The 4,696-nt window shown below is 43.8% G+C and overlaps 1 non-coding gene across 1 annotated transcript; it reads right to left on the minus strand.

The window, feature by feature from the left end:
- Window positions 1–4,320: 4,320 nt before the first annotated feature.
- Window positions 4,321–4,415, minus strand: LOC129688240 (small nucleolar RNA SNORA8). The gene has a single exon (XR_008721890.1). It is a non-coding gene; the product is annotated as a small nucleolar RNA SNORA8 (small nucleolar RNA).
- Window positions 4,416–4,696: the final 281 nt, after the last annotated feature.

The following is a 4,696-nucleotide window of genomic DNA, read 5'->3' on the forward strand; positions in this document are numbered from 1 at the left end:
GAGTCCTTCCGGCCTGCCGCCAGGGGCGATTGTGTCTTCTTTTGTCGCCTCCCGAGCCTGGCCGAGTAGCTTTTGGAAAAAAATACTCCCGTGCGGATGAGCCTGACAGAGGCTCGTTGCGGGGTTTCGTTTTCTTTTCAGTGATTAAAAACGTAGCATGTTCAACTTTGGGCACTCGCTCATCCATTGTTTTAGATAATTCTTAGAATAAGCCCGGAAGGGGGACGAAAAAAGGAAAGCATCGAGGTCATTAACCCGTGCTTGAAGAAGTGCGTGAAGCGTGGGCTTGAGAAACTGCACAGCCGGTCCAGCTCTGCAGATCCCGGTACGGTTTGTAGAGCAAACCGCGGGGTGGAAAGTCAGAACGCAACGCCTGGAAAGCCTTAAGCGGTAAATGGTCGCTAGCTACTGAAAAAAAAAAAAGAAAGAAAGAAAGAAAGAAGGACTGTGGTCTTTTAAACTCCGTCCGGGCGAGCAACTTTTAACAAAAGTAAGGCGTATCCACGGTGATGTAATGCTTGAAGATCAGGTGGGGGGGTAGGGGGGCTAAATCCAGTCAACTAAGAGATTAGGAAATAGCGGAGGCCAGCGAGCACGCTGGATAACACCCCCGGGAGCCACCAGCCAGAACCAGGAAGCAGAGCTCCTGCGGACTGGAAACCATCTTTATTCAAAAGTAAAAAGCATGCCGCTGGGCATGGTGGAACACTCGAAATCCCCGTCGGCCATCGCCTTCATTATATAGCATTCCTGTCTCGATTTTTTTTTTTTTAATCTTTTTCTTTTTTTCTTTTTGGTATTTCAAGACATGCTTTAGGGTCTAATCACTCTGGCAACTGGCCCAACTGGTCTTAGTCAACCACCAGAGGAGAGACTTCAAGCCTTCCAACATCCTGTGCTCATAGGTAACAAGATTAGGGTGGGCTTGAACGTAGCCAGCCAGTCAAGATTAGGGTAGGGTAGGAGCCATACAGTTTGAATACTGGGTCCCCAGTTAGGGCTGCTATTTGAGAAAGCTGCAGAACTTTTAGGAGATGGAGCCTTGATGGGGAAGTCTATCACTGGAAGAGGGGTTTGAGGTTTAGTGCCTGTCCCCGCTTCCTGTTGATTCTCTCCGCTTCCTGTATGCTGATGAATTGTGATCTCTCTGCTTTCAGAGTGCCAGGCAGGACACGCCTTCCCCACCGAGTGTTGGCCTGTATCCCTTCCGGAACCATAAGCCCTGCCTCCCCCCACCCCACCCCACACACAAAAGCCCTTTTCTCCCCTAAGTTTCTTATTGTCAGTTTTCTATCACAGCAACAGAACAGTAACTAAAACAAGCTACAGGGTCGGGGGTGCACAGGCAAAGCCCCTCAAAGCTGGAAAACGCAAGGAAATGGAGAATCTCAGAACCCCTACACGATCTACATCCAGTTTTAACTCTGTGGTACCCGTATTGGACTCCTACCCTACAGAACTGTATCTAACCAACTGTAAGATGGTTAATTTGTGTTATTTAGAGTAGGACATTTAGGGCGATGGGCAGAACCCTGGGTTTAGTTGCTCTCTAAATCTGAGGAGAGGGAAGAAAGAAAAGCTGTGTTGGAATGTTAGGGTCCGGTGAATCACTGAAGAAAGACCTCAGACTCAGATGGTATGCAAAAACGAAGAGCGTTTATTCTGCGGAGAATTCCAGCATTGGGGGGGGGTTACCACCTTCACAAAACAGCCGCGGACCTCCAGGGGAGCTTGAAGGCTCCTTTTAAAGCCAGAAAGGGGAATTCCTACTGCGGCTATGTGACCTTGATTGGGACTGTCTGGCCCTTTGGAATTAAGTCCTCTCAGGAGAAGAGTATTGCGCACAGTGGTTTCAGATGCTGGTTTCAGTACCCAGAGATTTGGTAACCTCTCTGCCACAGGCATTGTTAGGAATGTTGAACGATCTCCTGTATCCATGTGATGTAAAGAAGGTTCCCCAGTTATCCCTGATTGGTTAATGAAGATGCTGAAGCCTGTGACTGGGCAGAAGAGAGGTAGGTGGGGCTTCGCTTCCCAGGCTTGGAGTCTCCGAGAAACCAAGAGGAAGAGGAAGTAAGGGAAGAGGAGAAGGACGTAGTTCTGCAAGTGTATGGAATGGTCTAGGAGCACAAGATCAAGGAAGTGCACCATAAGGACAGATGATGGAGTAGAAGCTGCCTGGGAGCCATCAGATTGGCAAGTAAATGGCTTTTGTGTGGGTTTTAAGGGTAGTAGGATTGGAAGAGCTCACAGTCCGCCCAACATAGTGCCTACAGCTTAAGAATAAATCAGTCTCTCTGTGTCACTGAGGTACTAGCTGGTTGAAGAAAACTGCTGCTGTAATAATTTCCTGTGTCCATCAATATATACAGAATAATTTATTCATTATACAAAGCTGTATGGTTTAAAGTCATTGCATTGGTCATTGTCCTAGCTACCTTTCTGTTCAGTTCTGTGATAAAAATAAATAAAAATTTAAAAACAAGATGAATAACTTTATGGAAGAAAATGTTTGTTTTGGCTATGCTTCCAGGGTGGATAAGAGTTTGATATGGTGGACAGGAATGGCAAAGGAGGAAGAAGCTGAGAGTTCACATCTTTCTCAACTGAGAGAAAGAGTAGGAGAGAGAGAACTGAAAGTAGGGGGAGGGTATATACACTCAAAGCCCGCCCCCAGTGACATGCTTCTTCCAGCAAGGGCTCACTTCCTGAACCCCACACACAGTACCACCAACTGGGAACAAATCTTCAAATATCTGAGGCCTATTAGGGACATTTCTCCTTCAAACCAGTACAGTCGTTCTTACCTAAATCAGAAAAGGAAGATGTTGTATTTTTACCTTCATATATATGTAAGGGGTTTGTTTGTTTGTTTGTTTGTTGTTATTGTTGTTGTTGTTTTGTAACAACCTAAGAAATACATTTTCCAAAATGTTTCTTTTTTTTTTTTTTTCCCAGAAGGGTAGGCTCACCTAGCATGGGATATGATACATCTAACTTGAAAGGGAATTTTATGCCATGATACTATTGTAAAAGAAAGTATAAGTAATAAAGTAACATTTGTTTTCAAAGCTGCAAACATTTAAAAACATAGTGTACTGTACTTTAAAGGTGTCTTGTCTAGGCTGGTTTCTGTCAAAATCTTCCTACTCCACCTTCAAGATTGCTAATCCAGGGCTGAAGATATAGCTCAGTGGTTTAGAGCACTTATTCTTGCAGAGGACCCAGGTTCAAATCCCAGCACCCACATGGTAACTCACAACCAATTGTGACTCCAGTTCCAGAGAACCCGGTGCCCTCTTCTGATTTCTGATTTGTGTGTGATATGTATATCACACACATGCAACCAAGATACCCATATACATAAAATAATAAAAGTTTAAAATCTCACCAGCATGGACTGGTGAGATGGTTTGATCCCCAACGTCACATTAGTAGAAAGAAACAACTGACTTAAATTGATTAATTAACTAATTAATTAATTGATAATGATATAATAAAGTCTTAAATGACTGCCAACATTTACAAAAATTCTCTTCCTGCTAGCATATATATATATATATATATATATATATATATATATATATATATATATGAAGAAGTAGATTAGACAAGTAAACAAATTTATAGAAAATTTAAAAGAAAATTAACTCCATGCTTCAGCTAGAGCTCACTTGGTCGAATTCTGTCTAGTATCTACCCTGGGTTCAACCCCTGGTACCACATAAAGCCATGTGTGTTTGCTGCAAGTCTGTAATCCCAGCACTCAGAAGGTGGAAGGAGAAGGGTCAGAAGTTCCAGGCCATCCTGGAACTACCAGAGCCACATAACAATCCTCAGCTACACAGCAAGCTCAAGGCCAGCCTGGGACACATGCGCCCCTATAAAGATTAAAAAAAAAAATTAAAAAAATGTAAAGTCTCTCAAAATATGTAAAGGTAAAATAGTTTTCTGTTGTGTTTTTTTAGGCTTTATAGAAAGACGCTTTGTCCAGTTGTGTTGTCAGTTCTTTATTCTTTTATTTGTCCTTGAATTGAAGACACATAGTCATGACAACTTCAAAGTTCTCCACTGGGAGATTTCCAGCAATTTCTTCAGACTTCTTTTAGAAACTGCTTTAAGACAGGCTTCTCCCTTGCTGACACCCTGGGAAGAAAAGTGTTAAGATGGTGCTTCATTCAGCAGGAAACAGCACTTGCCACCAAACCTCTGAAGACCAGAGTTGTTCCCCAGGACCCACACTGAGATCAAGCTTACAAGTTGCTCTCTGACCTCCACAAGGCAACGTACCCACAATAAACATTCCCGGTATAAAATAAACACTGTGTGGTTAGAAAGACCAGGTTTAACGTACACAAAGCCAAGGAAACCAATGATGCCAGATGGTGAACTTTATTTGAGGTGAACAAAGGCTATATAGTTCTTGGGGAGTGGGCGGAGGGTTTCCAGGGTAGATGTGCACTATTGGCTGGGGCTTGAAGTGCCAGGGAGGATTTATTTGCATTTGGCAGCACGGTCCTATCAGATGAATGGGAACCCAGTACCTAATTATCCAGCAGTGGGCAGCAGTGGGGAGAGCATTAGCAGGGAACTGTGTCAAAGGTTATACTCCAGATATGGTTAGAGGCATCTGCACCCAGAGACACTCTCCAGATGAGGGCAGGCAGAGAGTAGGAGGCCCTGCTCTGAAGAAGGG

The sequence above is a fragment of the Psammomys obesus genome, unplaced genomic scaffold (genome assembly GCF_907164565.1).
Source record: "Psammomys obesus unplaced genomic scaffold, mPsaObe1.curated_primary_1811, whole genome shotgun sequence".
NCBI classification, from domain to species: Eukaryota; Metazoa; Chordata; class Mammalia; order Rodentia; family Muridae; genus Psammomys; species Psammomys obesus.